The following is a 17,405-nucleotide window of genomic DNA, read 5'->3' on the forward strand; positions in this document are numbered from 1 at the left end:
TATTCTTGGCTGGCCAACATGATCTTGATCCCACAGGGAAGAGTAACAGCTAAAGAGAAAGCTACTGCCTCAATTTAAAAATGGCATTGACATTAGTCTTGCCTTAGTTCTCCACTTCTATTTCATGAAGCTACTTACCTGACTAAAAACAAAAAAGCCAAAACCGCCCCCCCAAAATTATTCTTTTTCTAATTTCTGTGGTTTATAAACCTATAATATACACAATCAGGAAATTAAACATGCCTTCATAACATAGTTGAGTGCCTCAGAAAGAACATTCAAAATGAGAAATGTTTAGAGATGTGCTTGAAGGGGCAGAAGAAAACCAACAACTAAAGTGCAATTATTTCATAGCTCAATTCCAGTGATTGACAGGCAGCACCTGCTCCTTTCAACCTTTAGGCATCGCATCAAGACGGATGAACCACAGTGAAAGTTATTATCCAGCCCTGATGCAGTACTTAATCGCTTATCTGAAACTGGAGAGAACAGTCAATGTAATCTGCCATAAAATAAACTAAATTACTATTCTATGAGCAGTGTATGCTACAAGAATTCTATCTTAGTGTTTAAATGATGAATTCAGGAAACTTAACATTATACAGTAGTTAATACCTACTGTCTTTTGCAACAGGACTTAATTACCAGGAAAATACAATCTCCTACTGCATTCAACCTCCATTTTATTCATTCTACTATCCATTAAAAAGAAATTACTTTCCCCATTTTGCAACACCAAGTTTCTTTTACCTGAAATTATGTCTAAACTAGTATTCTGAGGCCATGAGATCTGAGTTTAAAATATAGATACTTCAGTATATGTATACATATTTACCAGAAGACAGAACCCATTTATGTTGACCTGTCTTGTGAGGGAAGCCCACCTTTTGCCAAGCAAAACATTTTTATTGTTCCAGCACTGAATACAGAGCTGTCTGACACTCTGATAGTCCAAGATGTAGAATTTTATGCTATTGCAAGGATGTTTTTTCTGCTTATTAATGGAATGAAAACTTCCTCATTCTTTATGAACCAGAGAGAAAATATTAGAATTACTAATACAAGATGCTTCCAAAATGCTCCTTATAATTTTTGCCTAGTCCTTTAAGCTGCTGTGGACAAATACTGGCCAGGATATCAAGCTCTTTCCTTCCTTCCTTCCTGACTGCCTGCCTTCGTGCTGGCCTGCCTGCCTTCCTGCCTGCCTGCCCCCCTTCCCTCCCCTGCCCTCATAATAACAGGATAGTTGCGTCTCTGTCTTGTCAGAGACCGTGTGGGACAAGCTGTGACATGCACATTGACTGGCTGCAGAGTTTGGCACTTGCACCCTGTCAGCAAATGGAAGGGGTGCTGGGAATGACAGAATTAAAAGCTTTTGCAAAGTTTCAGGAGGCAAATTCACTTACTAAAGCATAAACTTAGGTTACTGTTGCAAAATATAAAAACCTCTTCCTTTGCCATGTGCAAGCTGACTGCACTGGTCTCCTGCTAGACTAGCAGGCCAAAATTAACCTGTGAAAGCAAGCATTAGTCCAGGGATCGCTACTGCAGTGAGAGACTGAAGGACAGTCCCATCACTGGGAGGAGTAGGCACTGCTCTGAGTTGGTAGTGGAAACTGTTTCAGACTGTTAATCTCCTGCCTGCTTGTTTGGGCCAGGAGTGTCTCAAGGTCCGTCTAGACTATTAACAGTAGCAGAACTGTTGCAAACATTTTTGGCAAGTTATTAGGAAAGGCTAAAGCCACAAATACATTCTACTTTTGACTCTTCAGGTAACTGATAAAGAGTTCCCTGTGGCAACAGTAACTATTTCTGTTTCTGCTGTAAACTGAAATGAAAACACTTTCCTTTCACGGTCCACTTCCAAAGTACATATTCAGGTTCGGGGCTATTTGCCCACAAACTTGGAATCTTCATTATTGTGAGCTATACGAAATGCTATCAGGGCATTCCCACATTTCCATTCCACAAAGAGCAAAAACTAAAGATGAGAAGAAAATATCGGAAGAACCAGAAGGCAGACAACTGTCTTATTTTTATGCTCTGCCAGGCCCAAACTGAAAAGCTCTTTTGTTTTCCAAATTTCTTTTGGTTCAGAACTTCAGAAGACAACACTGGTATCTTCAGGGTGACAGCAAGGGAGCTTGTAGACATCTCCTAGTCTGTACCTTGGCCAGAGCTAGGGTGCTTTAGGTACCTCTGGCAAGGTTGTGGAGATCCCTTTCAGGCTCATTTCCATCTGTTAGGATTTCCAGCTACTTCTTTCAGCACTGTTTTTCCTCAACCAAAAAGCCCTGGTGACATGATGCTTCCCAATGCTTTTGGTTACTCTATAGCATTTGTTATTGAATGAATTAATTCTGCTCAATCATCCTCCCTCTAGATTAATTTCTCCATAGAATCATAGAATTTTATAGATTTGAACACATGGTGACCTTCTTCTGTGGTATTCAGAAAGTTTTGAACATCTAGGAGGCAATACACTTGCTGCAGCCTCATCTTCTACTGTACAGAAAGCACAATGTTCATGATACTTATTGCCCTCTGTCTTGAATGTCAGATCCTGGGGGCAAAGGTGTCCCTTCCTACCAGACAGAAAGCAGTTGCTGGCTGACACAGTAAAAAGGTCACAATGGAGCGCAGATGGACTGTGATAGTTCACATGCATAGCCTCTTACCTCTGCATAAGGGTGCCATTACAATCCAATAGCATTATAATTCTGCTGCACAAAGTCTTCAACACCTCCTTGAATAAGGAAGCTAACATGCCCCTATTCCAGCCTCTCACTGGGCTGCTGGAACAACCTGCTTAGCTTGCCAGGCTTGGATGTGTCTCTCTTGACTGTCTAGAGAGGCTCTGTTTTGGCTCACACTCTTCCAGTCAAAAGGTCTAGAGGCAAACCCACCAAAACTCTTGCCCTGTTCATCAGTGAATTTTGAAAATATCTGAAAATCATCAAAGCAATTAATGCCCTCTTTCCTACTGGCAAGTGGGATTGTCCAGGGTTCACCAAGGAGCAGATACTGCCTGCCTGGGGTGGAAGATTGTCAGCAAGGAAATGATGATGTCTGACAGCGTGGTAATTGTGGTTTAATCCTAGCTGGCAGCTGAGTTACCCATGGCTGTTCATTCTCTTCTGCTTGATGGAATGGGTGAGAGAATTTGAAGAATTAAAGGGAGAAAGTTTTTTAGGTAAAACAAAAGCTGTGCATGCCCAAATCTTCGTTTGCGAAGCCTAGCCATGATGATGATAAGTTGTGGTTCAATCCTAGCCGGCAGCTGAGTTACCCATGGCTGTTCACTCTCTTCTGCTTGGTGGAATGGGTGAGAGAACTTGAAGAATTAAAGGGAGAAAATTTTTTAGGTAAAACAAAAGCTGTGCATGCAAGCAAAGCAAAACAAGAAATTCATTCATCACTTCCCATGTGCAGGCAGGTGTCCATCCATCACCAGAAAAGGATGGATCCATTACATGTAGCAGTTGCTTCAAAAGTTCCTCCGTTTCTCCTTCTTTCCCCAGCTTTATGTGCTGAGCACAATGCCATATAGTATGGGATATCTTTGTGGTCAGTTGGGGTCAGAGGTCCCAGCAGTGTTCCCTCCCCACTTCTTGTGTACCCCCAGCATTCTCTCTGCTGGGGTCGTGCTGAGGACCAGAGAAGACCTTGAAGCTGTGTAAACGCCCCTCGACAGTAGCTAAAGTACATTTTAACGCAAAATTAAAATGTAGGCTTAGGCTGGCTAATATGAAGAAAACTCCACCACAGACAAACCCAGCATACTGCTTCAGCCTTGGCCCTGGCAATGGAACACATTTAAAGACTGATGACAAACTATTGATAGAAAGAAGTGGAAGATACCTATCTTATCAAATATTTGCTTCAGGTCCAAGCACATAGGTAAGCGATGGCATCCTGTTGCTGAAAAGCAATTTCTGTTGGGAGGTGGAATCCCTCCCAGAAGGAGCGAGATACTGGTTGTCTGCAATCCTAACTGTAATTTTTTTTTATAGTTTACAACTGTAACACTAACCTATGAGAACTTGCCAAAACATGTTGACCACCATGTAGACAGCTTCACTGCTCCACAGTTACTATTGGTATTTGAGTCCTGGAAAGTTTCTACTTCCTTACCTGCATTAAAAATTGTAAAACACTTTAAAACTACAGCATAGGTGTATAGCACCGATGTAATGAAGGTGTGTGCGTCTATTTTATTGCAAGGCATTGTATTTACACTTTTTTTCGGTAGTGGTGCTTCAGACAAATTATTTTTTCAGTGAAGATCACATAAAATTTTCGATGCGTTTTCCAATAAATGTTTGAAACAAGACTGAACTACTTAATTAGAAAAAATTGTCTATTACAGACATCAGACCAGGTTCATGTAATTTGATTACTTCATCCAGAGAAGAAATTAAAAAATTAAGACAGTACATTTTAATTCTCTCTATAATTGGTAACAAGATCTGCCTTACTTATATGATTCCAGAAACTCTCTTGTGTTTCTGCAATAACAGAGATTTGAACTTGTTGAAAATATGTACACTTGCAGCAAAATTATGAAGATTGATTCCTCACTGACTCAAACTAGTATAAATCAGAAGTAACACTGCGGAAATCAATGGATCAATGGACTTAAAGTAGTGGTAGGCCAATATAAACAGCTCCTGCCTGTCAGATTTCATATTGCTTTTACAGATAAGTGACTATATGAATGGCCCTACAAAAACCCAGTGAAGTATTAAAATTGTCTAGTGCCACAGCAACCCTACTGTTCAAATAATGCAGACCTGGAACTGTATCATGTCCATGTATTTTATATTGGTCCAACCACGCAGTATCAGAGAGAGAGTTATGTTTTCAGGATTTGAAAAGACCTTTTATTTTTCCTGTGCAAGTATAAAAAACCTAAGTTTATTGAAAGAAGCTTTTTGAACCAAGTTTTCTCTTTTCTGTACTGAGAAGGAGAAACAATATAATCTGACACTGAAGAGGCTGTCAGTGCATTTCTTCTTCAGAGAAAATTCTAGATTAAAATATAGTAATACATTTAGTTTTCTGTGGCATTCCTTTTAATCAGATTGTTACAGGACATTGTGAAGACCTACATTTTTTCAGGCACTTTTAACAGCCTCTCATAATTTCAACTTGTTATGGGTTACAATAAGGTATAGATATCACCAAATGAAATGTGTCAAAATTATACAAGTCTCAAGCATGCTAATGAAGTAATCAAATTTCCACAGAGTTGTAGAAACACTTGTTAAAATACATTTGGAGTAAATCCAACCCTGAATCCTGTGAAGCCTGGTCATTTGAGACTTCAGTGAGCTTGGCAACATTTCTGCAAGTGATGCCTTTAAGACAGTTGAAGTGTATGGATTTTAACAAATCAAAAATATACACATATATTTCAAAGATATTTTTATTTTATAGAATTCAATCACAGTTCCCACCCGGCCCTGTTTTAATGCATATAAAGTTCTCCTACAATACCTAGGCATTCTGTTTCCTAGATCCTCTGAATCCAAGTTATTCCCGAACATCTGAATCAAGGAACAAAGGGCTATATCCCACACCAATGAAGACTGTACCATGGGTTCTAACTTTTTATAGCCTTCTGGCACCTGCCTTCTACTACCAACTTTGTTCTTCTATGTTCAGTTTTAAATGACTGCTCTTTTCTCCTCATCTGACCTTGTCCCGACATCACTGAAGTCTAGCTGTTTTTTTATGACTGTAAACTAATCTACTTTACCCACTTGTTCTGCTTTTCCCTTCTCTATAAAAAGCAAAAGGTGCTTGCTTCCTATGTAAAACACTTTAACGTGTGTGAATTGTTGTTCTATATGCTACAGCTGGGGTCAAGAGGAAGAGCCTCAATATTTGTCCACATCTGTGGGGTTGTTAAATCAGATTCCAACTCCATCTCATCTGATGCAGATCATGCAGTTATTAATTTGGGGATTTTATTTCCTCTTACGAAACAAGGCAAAAACCTTGTTTTCAGCCTCAGGTGCATTTCTCTCTGTTCACTGCTGAAGCTTTTCTCCCTCCTGTCTTCAAGTTCTGAATAAGATATGCAACAATATCAGGTAATATTTGTTACTTTTGGACTGTTCCTTTTACTAGGTATTTCTTAGGTTTTCTTTCTATGTCATTAAAAATAAATACTTCTGAATATAAAAATATCTGGAAACATGACAAATTAAAGAAGTTCCTTAACTGAATCAGCCCTAGTAGCTCTGAGAAGCAGAATAAAATATTTACAGCGGCAATTGTTACTCATGCTTCAATCCAGCCTATTCTTGACTATGCTGCAATGGTCTCAGAAAGAATAAAAGTTTTGGTTTTCTCATTGCACCAGAGTTACTTTGCAACTTAGAGAAGTTATTTTCTATTTCTCAGGCAGTATTTACTGTATTTCTCAATTTATTTCCTCTATTACTTCCAAGGAACCACATGAAAAATTCTGACCTTTGTAACTGGTGGTTTCTGTTTTCCTTCTCACTTTCAGAGTAATAGGTGATCAATACTTTACTGAATGTAACAATCAGTTTATAGGAGATTGGATTTCTGAAAACTAAAGACAATCTTCAATCCTTGCTATTACGATTGTCACTTAGATATAATCAGCTTCAGATACAGTAATATAACTGATAAATATTACATATCTCAGAATACCAAGCACAGCTGGTTTAATTTTTCTCACAAATTCATAAACATTTATCTTTTTGTCTTACACTGAGAACTGAAATTGCAAGATGATAACCCTGACTCTGAGAAAATTGTTCTTCCTTATAAAAAACTCAGGGAAATTTAAAAAAAAAAAAAAAAAGGATAATCAATCAGTAATTGTCGTGGTTGGAACGGACGTGCGACATAAAAAAGGTTCCAGCAAAGTTTATTTCCGGGAAAAGACAGCACACCAGGGCTGCTTCGCAGTCCCTGTAAGTACAGTTTTTGAACACACGTAATCCACACGGATAGGACAGTTCAAACTCTCACACCAGAATTCTTACAGCTAATAGGTGCATTTTCTAAACTCTACTTTCTCACAACAACTTTGCTCTTTCTCAAAACAGCCCTGTGAGGTTCCCACAACAGTCCCAAGCACCTGCTCTTATTTTTCTCTCACGTTGATGTTTTTCCCGACCACTCTCGTTCAAAACAGGTCTCTGTTCTCATGAGACAATGTTCTCTGTTCCCACGGGACAGCTTCTTCAGGATGCATCAGTATATTGTCAGGATCAGGGCCTCAGTCCTCTCTTTCAGTCCATCTCAGGGGTACACTTTGATCTGGTCAACATCGACTGCTTCGTTGATAAGTGCCAGGCTGCTGACAGGTTCTCTGTCAACCCCCAACAAGTAATAGGTAAACAAGGGTTACCTGGACACACAGACTGCAGTTTTGACTATGGTTAAACAGGATGGGCTAGAAAAGGCAATTACAATCACTGGAAAGCATCCTGGGACTAGAGTGATCACTCTCTGTTCTATAGTGGGAAAAAAATTGCTGCTCAAAGGGAAAGTAATCAGGACAGAATAAAAGTAGAGACCAAATAGAAGTAGAATGTCAGGTAAGGAATGAAAGGAATCCAAAACAACATTTGCAGAAAGCAGCTTTGGAACCACCTACTCAGAGCATCTCAGAGACTCCCATCATCATAATAATGTTCCGTTTAAGCTATGTCCCCCATAGTTTCTGAAGATCTAAATTCAAACATTCGTACTTTTCCCTGAAGGAAGAAAAGGGGTTTTTATACTTGCAAAGGGTGCCTTTTGTAACACCGAAATGTCTAGTCAAAGTATATAGTTTTTTACATATATATATATATGAACTTTGTAAATTGGTGTGAGAGACAGAAAATTAATGGTTAATGCCTTGAACATTTGACCATTTGCAGAGGCAACAGGGTGCTTTGATGTGGCCTGGTTTGCACTCCCTGAGGGGAAGGAGAAAAGTTTTTGGGTGTGTGGTGGCAAAACCTTTGATCCACATGAGGCAGAAGGGGTGAATGCTTCCCACTGGAGGCTCTAAGTTTTGAGCCACATGAGGGAGAAGGCTGGTAAGAAGCAGACCCTGTATAGGTGGGATGATGTTTTTTATCATGCGAATTTTTCTGTCTTACACAAAGTGGCTCAGTTGTAAAAGTCCCCCCTGCACTGCCCAGGGAAGGTCACATTCATATATAACACATTCACCTGTATTTGTGCTTAATTAGATACTGCTACCTTTGGTCTGTGTTTGGCCCAGCCACCTGTGAGAGTCTATTCTTTTCCTGCCAAGTTATGAGAAAACAAGCACTGATAAACGAGTACTTCATCTTCGAAGGAAGCACTAGAATTAATTGGGGCCTCACTATTGGCTGACAGCCCTCCAAGGGCATTTGAAGGAGAAAGTGAAGAGGAGGAGGATGAAGTAAGCCTCCAGACTCATTTAGGAAAGACCTCCTGACGTGTAGCATGCAGGTGTGGGGAAATTCCAATGCACACACGCAGGCACAGAAGAGGTACCAGTTGCATAACAAGGGGAGGGACCAAAGGCCTCTAGCTGGGCGGTGCTGACCACAGGTGCCCAGGTAGATTGCACAGGCAAATTGTATAAAAAAGCATATAGCTCATGCTGGGAGTGGACTCAAGCTTCACATTGAAGGACAACGTTGCCTTTTGCGGGGACGCCCGCTATCTTGTGAGCCTGCTGAGTCTCTGAGAACGCAGCTTCTGCTATGGGGAATTCTAGGCATTCTGGGGTTGGTAAGACAATCTCGTAACAGCTGAGTGAGTGGGATGTTGTACTGAGGGCTTATTTCCCTCCTTTTTCCTCTCTCTCAGGTTCTTGATTTGCTGGCCACTTCTTTGTGATAAATATTGTTCTTGTTGAACTTTCAACAGTGTACTGGTTTCAATTTCAGCATTCTCCGGGCTACATCACCTCATAGGTCTGAGGGTATTCATCGCTTCTGATGGGGCATAACTGCCTCCACTGCACTGATATGAGAGTCAGCCATCATATCTTAGAAGGGGTCATAAACCATCAAAGACCCCTGACTTGCCCCCGGACTAATTTCTGAGGCATTCCACCAGTGGACTGTTCATGGTTCTCAGTGCTGCAACAAACAGTGTAAAACTCGCCTCAAGGGGAGGTGCTTGGGTGTTCCCACATATACCTAAACATATATTAACCCATTGAGCTGTATGTTTAGAGGGACCCACACCACACAGAACACCAGAGGAGGACCTAAAGGATGCCATCTTGATCCATGGGTGGTGATATCTTTTTACTTAATCTGTCCTCTGTCACTCTCTTTCTCTCCCCCACCTCCTATTTCTTTCTTTCTGTCTGTCTCACATTTACTGCCAAATAAAATCCATGCTATTGACTTCAGCATATGGTCTCATTTGCCCCCTAATTTGGGCAGAGGCATGTCTCTAATAATCATAATAATTAGATCTTAACAGTTGGTTAGAAGAATTTCCTCCTCTCTCTTCCCCTTACCTTCCCCAGCCCTTAATTTTAGCAAAATTTCCTGGCAAGAAAGAAGATGTTCCTGGAACCGCATGCAGTATTAAATGAAGACTTCTTATCTAATTTCTTGAGGACTGCTTGAGGCAGGAGCCTTGATTTGTAAAGCATTAACTTTATTTGATGTTATTGATAGACTATAATCCCTGTCAATGTTTTCAAAATTATCTGCAATTCTAATTCTAATGCTGGAATGGATGGTAGACTGTAGTCTGTAATAATTTGTTTTGCAAACAAATTATGTAAATCCTTAAGTGGATTAATTACAAATAATAAATCCTGACATGATTCCAAATTTCAGGGTGTTTCCTTTATTGATCTGAATGTTAGATTGAGTAGATGAATAAATGATTCAAGCCCAGATGTTGTGTGATTGTGTTTTAATATGGTTTTTTATTTGGAAGTATAGCTGACTGTCAACACTGGGACAGGTTTTGAATGCTAGACTAAACATTCGGGATTTTGTTGTTTGGTTTTACGGCTTGGAATGGAAAGAACAGGTTGGCACACTTCGAGGATCCAAGGTGAAATGGCACCTTTACTAAAATGGCTCTCGCCTTATACAGGGTAGGGCAAGAACTTACTGGAAAGAGGGTGTAACTGGGGAGGAGCAAGGGTGGACCGTGCAAAACAGAGGGATGGCATAACCATATAGCGAAGGGTACTGCAATGCAGCAAAATTCAACCAATGAGAGGGAAGGGTCCAGGGCCATGAGGGAGAAGGGAATTCTCCAGAATTTAGGATACAGCGCATAGGGAACCATATAAAAAACTGGTAAACAAAATACAAAATCTTAAAATGCTTCACTTTAAAACAGTTCATGTTCTCTTATATAGAGGTCTTGTCTTCGTAACAAACATCAGGCTCCATGCTTCTTTTCCAACCCTCATAGCCTTCATCTTTCTTTCCTCCAACATTTGGTTTTGGGTTTTTTTCCCCAATTTGATCCAGAGCTCATGTTATAGAGCTTCTGCTGTGTTAGCAATGTAGCATAGCTTTCTTCAGCCTGCTTATCATCATGGCTAGGCTTCGCGAACGAAGATTTGGGAAGGGCTCTACCCACGATTCTTGCAAGCGCGTTGGTGGCTAAAAAGGCCAATACGGGAAAGGCAAGTCCGGTTGCAAAAGACACAGCTGAAAGACTCCTTAGATGGTATATTCTACAAGGCTCGATTCTTTCTGCGTTGTCTTTTCTCCTCAAGGGTGATCCTGCGTGCTTTCTCAAAAGCATCAGCAGTGTTATAAATGGTCTGTCTCCAGGCCTCCCGATTAGAGGCCAGAGTAGACCAGTTATGGTGATCAATATGCCCGAGGCTGAGTTGTTGCTTCAGGGAGTCCTTGTATCTTTTCTTCGGGGCTCCTCTCTTGCGGCAGCCGGAGGCAAGTTCACCATAAAGCAGGATCTTAGGGAGGCAGTGGTCCTTCATCCTGGAGACGTGCCCTGCCCAGCGCAGTTGCGTTCTCGGTAGCATGGCCTCAATACTTGTGATTGCTGCCTGTTCAAGAACAGATGTATTGGTCACATAATCTGACCAGTGGATGTTCAGGATTGTACGGAGGCAGCGTTGATGGAAGCGTTCTAGGAGACGCAGGTGGTGGCGGTAGATGACCCATGATTCGGAACCATATAAGAGAGTAGACAGCACTATGGCTCTGTAAACACTGATCTTGGTACTTTTCTTCAAGTGTTTATTATGCCACACTCTTTTATGGAGTTTTCCAAAAGCACTATATGCCTTCGCTAACCTATTTATCTCCCCGTCAATCTTACCATCTGAGGAGATGAGGCTGCCTAAGTAATTAAACTGTTGGACTGATTTGAGTTCTGACTGGTCGATGGTGATGTGGGGATGATGGAGGACTTCCTGAGGTGCAGGTTGATGGAGAACTTCAGTCTTCTTTAAGCTGACTTCCAGCCCAAAGAGCTCAGCAGCATTTGCAAAGCAGGATGTTAAACGCTGCAGGGCTGCTTCTGTGTGGGCAACAAGGGCGGCGTCATCAGCATAAAGCAGCTCCCGGACAAGATGGTTTAGGGTCTTAGTGTGGGCCTTCAGTCGCCTTAGGTTGAATAGGTTTCCATCAGTACGATATTGAATGTAGATACCGTCCTGATCATCGAGGTCTGCCATGGTCCTTTGGAGCATCATGCTGAAAAAGACTGTGAATAAGGTAGGAGCGAGAACGCAGCCTTGTTTCACACCATTCGTTATTAGAAAGGGCTCAGAAAGTGTGTTGCCGTATCTGACTTGGCCGTGCTGATCCTCATGAAGTGAGATGATCATTTTAAGGAACTTGGGGGGACAACCTAAACGTTCCAAAATCTGCCAAAGACCTTTTCTGCTCACAGTATCGAAGGCCTTGGTGAGGTCGACAAAGGTTACATAGAGACCTTTGTTCTGTTCCCTACACTTCTCTTGCAGTTGTCTCAGAACAAATATCATGTCTGTGGTGCTCCTGTTGGCTCTGAAACCACACTGACTTTCAGGTAGAATTTCTTCTGCTATAGCGGGTATTAGTCTGTTCAGGAGCATTAGCATAGCTGTCTTCAGCCTGCTTATAGGCTTCAGCTTAATACATATTTTCCCTATCAAAGATGAAGAAATTGCCTCTTCCCTGAGAAATACAAAAACTTATGTGTTTAAATCCTAAAGTTTCTTTTTCTGGGCTAATGTACCTAATGCTCTCTGCAAGTAGTGAGAAATCAGAAAGTACACCCTGGTGTGGTGGGATTGAATTTTGAGTGCAGCTTGTAGAAGTCAAAGGGCTGCTGCAGAGGTCAGGTCTCCATAGTAACATGTGTGATACATCTCAATCTAGTTTTTAGACCTAAATGAGTCTGGTGTAAACAAAGTGAAAAAACAGTAATCTGTAATTTCCAATCTAGTAGTTAGAAGCCTGATCCTGCTTTGCTGAATAACTTTGTGTTTACTTATGAGCCCAGGCAAAGCTTGGGGTACCTGCTCGCATCAAGGGACTATTTGTACAAACAGACTCATGTGTTGGTCCTCCTGTCTTCACTACTGTCCCACAATTTCAAGTCATATTTGAGTCTCACTCTACAGTGCAGGGTTCCAATAGCAGCATCTGTTTTCTGGACTTCCCTCTTGGGCCCATTTTTAAACTCAAACTCCTCTGTTTGCTCCAGTTTTTTATCTAATCTGCTAGATTGTGGTATTCTGAAACTATCAAGTTCCAGTTTTTCAAGTACATTAGTGATGAGATGTTTCTAATATTTCTGTTGATAATTTAATTTCACAAACTTTACAATGTGTTCTGTGAATCAAATCAGCTAATCACCCATGGTGTTTGTTCCTCCCTTCAGTATGAGAGCTTTCAGGCAGTTGCATCAGTGTAGTGGCCAATTCAAGGAAACCTTTCGCATTATTTCATGTAGGTGGTTAGAGTCTGATTTGCTCAGCCTGAGAACCTGAAAAGTTATAGCATATATGTTGTTATCAGACAAACATATAACAAGATTAAAAGGTTTTAAATTAAAAAATGTTCAATTTAAAAATCTACCAAGGCTATAACAGATATACTCTCTCTGAATATCTATGCAATTAAGACAGACTATTCCCTTGTTCTCCTTAAACCATTGTTGGACATGAAGTAGGAGGGGAAACAAGGGATGTCCTACATTCTGGATTAAACTGCAGGAGTGACCCTTTCCAGCCTCAAAACCTTTGTCTTATATTCATCTCTCTGAATGTACTACTCTTTTTTAAGTTCTGTTATTGCTGTTGGAAGACAGAAAATTATTTATATATATTTGGAAATTCCAATTTTTTGAAGTAATTTAGACACATAAACCTGTTTACAGTTACTGTAAAGCAGACAGTTATTTTAAAGTTGCTATCTTACAACTAAAAGACATACTTTTCGAAATTTCTTTCCATTATGTAGCTGCTGATAATAGCAGTTAGGTTTTATGCAAGTGGATTTTTCAGTGTCAGCAATTAGCAGAAGATAATAAGTTTTTCAATGGCAAATCAATGATAATGCCAGTGCTTTGTTCACAGTACTTTAAATTCATGTATGAAGAAGAAAGATAATGACTTGCAAAACATTTCTAAAATTAATTCACTATTTCTTGTTCATTCAAATTATTTGGAAATCTGCTTTAATGATGCAGTTAGCACAGGTAAATATACTTAATCTGAAAAGATCTTTTCATCTGCCCGAGAAGATAAAGCTATCTGCTATAACATCCTTCAATCTCGTTTCAGACAGTAGGTTGTCTTCAACTGTATATTATTTGCTGAATGGCACAGACTTATTTTGTTCTGGACTCCAGCAAGTTTGTATTTTTCTCTAAAAGAAAAAAAATCCTTAAAAACCACCCTATCCTCTTTCCTTTTGTGAATGTCCTCTATTTGAAATTCTCTAAACACAACAGTTTACAGGATTCCACCTTCTATATCTTATTGTGAAAGCCTCTGGTGGGATTTTCAAAAGCCCTTACCAATGTTTTGCTCCTGTTCCATGGGTCATTCCATTGGCTTCATACATCAGGTGTGAACATGAGGGAGTTCTGCTGTCCCACTTTTTGGTCCTCTTCCTGAAAACAGTTACAAAGTGTTTGGAGACTAAAGGCTTCCACAGAGCCACTAATTTAAATGGAAAATACCACCGTGTTTCTCATGTGCTGATTCTCTAAAATCAAAGAATAGAGATTCAGATAGTTTAGTGCAAAATTTAGATCTTTACAACTTTTGCCTAATCCTAAAAATATGTAAATCCCTTTAGCTCATCTGTTTGTGTCCATTCTCTGCCCCAAAACCTCCAAAGGCCCCAAATGTCTTTTTGCTGTAGAGGAAGATATCTGTTTTACTGTTATATTCTTATCTGAAAACAGGAGATTCAAGGGCATGCTGGGATACAAATGCAACATACAAGAAGATCTCGAGACATTAGGGATTCAGTTACTGTATCTTTGATGGTACTGATGTACTTGCCTATACTGTCATTGTCTAGCTCTTCTGGTACCCCTATTTTAAAATTACACTAGTTTTCTATTATGAAAAACGAAGATCAATACTTGCTTTTAAAGCAGTTATATTGCATGGTCTCCTCCATTCTACTGCAGAAATGTGATGACAGCACCCCATATGTCAAGAAAATTCTGTCTCTGTGTGAAGTTCCTCTGACACGAAAGAAAAATATAAATCACAGCAGTGCATTAACACTGGGCACTAATATCTCTCATGCAAAACAGTTCTTTATGCCCAAATATAAAAGAAAAGATCCTTGATAAAACTACTGAGAAGTTAGGAAAATCCCACTGTCTTACGCCTGTGCTCTCATTCTAGATTTGCATAATGGTTTAAGAAGGCAACAGAACTAACATTTTGTCCTATACTGCCCCTTGTAGATATTGGGAATTCCAACTTATTGTATCTTTTTATGAATTACACATACAGGAATTACACATTCATGATATGTGAATGACTCCATGTAGACTGTACCTGTAACATATTAATAGGTTACACAGGTCAAGGGCAAGACTTCATTAAAAGAAAGTGTGAGTCATCAAAACAGGTTACAAGTTCACAGTGTAAAGAATACAAAGACAAAGAAACTAAAATTTGAAATACTAACAGCATGTATTTCTCAGTAAGAAAATTCATACTTTAATTTTTCAGGCTATTTTAAATTTACCATGTGATTTCATCCACCAAAGTTTTACCTTTCTTATTATTTTTGTTAATTCTGATAATTATGGTTATCCTTTGGTTTATCTCAGGTATTAAACCGTAACAGAGATGTTGAATTATTAACAGGTCATGGAGAGGGTACAATCTGGCTATATGAGTGACCAAACATACATTCAATCTACATAACAATAACTGTGTTCTTGATTACTTTATTTAAATCAGAATGAATTTCTCCACTTGTGTTCTGAATTACCATTTTTAAAAATAACAATATTCCTAATGAAGCAGGAGTGTGCAATTTTCTTTTCTAATTAAATGCATTTTAGAGTACATTCTGATAAGAGAAGCACCCATAAAAAAACAAACTGTCTGTGACAGAAGACTTACAAAGTCATTGAACCAGAATGAAATAAGATAGATTTGGGCTGCTTATACTGAACATTCAGTACAGGACCTGAATCAGTGAAGACTAAAATGTTATTAACACATGGTAATATGATTTAAATGAAAGTGACCTGTGAAATGGCAAAACAAAGTACAAGAAAAAATTATAAAATCTGCAGCAAGAAGCAGTTTTTGCTAATGCTGTGTTCAGATAATGATCACTAATTAGATGCTGCTTGTTATTTAATATTTTTGTACTTATCAAAATATATAAAATCATCATAATAAAAAGAAAATAAGACTTTAGTTATAACAAGAATGTCTATCTTGCAGTACTCACATTTTTGCTCCCTTTCTCAGAGTGAAATTGAGTTTATTAAATTTCAAAGACTGCCTTAAGGTTTGATAACAACCATCCAGAAAACAAGCATTACATCGCAACAAAAATATCATGTCTTTGGCATTTAGCATGTAATTATGATAGAATATGCAATGAACGAAAGCTGGCAAAATGGTCAACAACAACAAAATATATAAAACATGTCTTAGTCACGAAATAGTCTGAAACTGAGTTTTGTTGAAGCAGATATATTTCAATAAAGGCTCCAGACTGAGCCACCTGAAATTTTCCAATGGTAAAAAAAAGCTTTATTGAAAAGTTTCAAATTCCTTCATTTTCTCGTTCAGGAATATACCGTTTTTAGTGAATCTCGTGCATTCAATTCACAGTTACAGGGAAAATTGTATATACTTCTGAGCAATCAGTACGATTTCTGAAAGCAGTGTTCCGAAACACAGAATTGCTTTTGAGTATGCTCACACGCCATACTTGAAAATACTCTTGTGAAAGAGCTACCCATGAAAGATGCCTAATCCCAGACAGGAGCTGTGTAAATTGGAACATATGTGTTTTTTCTTTATATGATAAAGAAATGCAGTTTGCTTCCAGCTGAGGTGGTAGCCAAAGAGGATTTTATTCAAACTCGGTGCTCTTTTTATCCCTTGAAACCATGTGACCATATAACCAATGAGAGTATTTATTCTCACGCATGTTACCTGGGCTTCCCCGCCCGGGATGCTCCCCCTGCATCCCTGGACACGCCTCCTACATCTCCCCCCTCTCAATTATTTAGGACAGTCACAAAAACAGTGCAAAAAACAACAGTGCAAACAACAGAACAATACATTATAAACTACCATAGCTTCGCAGTGACCCAGCATATTGTTTGGTTTGGCTTCTTACCAACTTATACATCTATTGTAAACCTTTTTAAAACCTTCTTATATTACCTTAAACCTTTATTCTCCCAAGGGGTATAGTGCAACTTGGAAAAACTTTATTAACTTAGGGGCCTTAGCCCAACCATGCATTACCTATAGACTTATAACCATTATTAATCTGAGGGTTTAAATAACTGGGAAATTCAACTTTATTTCAAAAACAGGATAAACATAGGAAATTAAATTCTCCTAAAGTGACCATGTGGCTGAGGTAGTGTAATTCTTGTGAGGTGTTTGGTGTTTAAGGTGCTTTGTCCAATCATACAGCTCTTTTATTCATTCACGCACACACACTCGCTGATGGCCATCATTCCATTCATCATTGTGAGAAAAATCTCATTTATTGAATTTAGAAAGACGGCAAAAGTTTGCAAAACAAAAGGAATAAAACAAAAAGGAAAAATTACAACACGTGTTGGGTGTCCTAGGCACGCAGGATTCCCAGGAACACACCCTTCAATTCAAAAGTCCCGCTCTTTAAACATTCTTAAGGTTCAACCCCGTTTACGTCATAGAAGAGGCGTTCCCCTCTTTCTGGTTGGCTGTGTCGTGCTGG

This window comes from Neopelma chrysocephalum, unplaced genomic scaffold (assembly GCF_003984885.1).
Source record: "Neopelma chrysocephalum unplaced genomic scaffold, ASM398488v2 Primary Assembly neopelma1_97102, whole genome shotgun sequence".
Classification (NCBI taxonomy): Eukaryota; Metazoa; Chordata; class Aves; order Passeriformes; family Pipridae; genus Neopelma; species Neopelma chrysocephalum.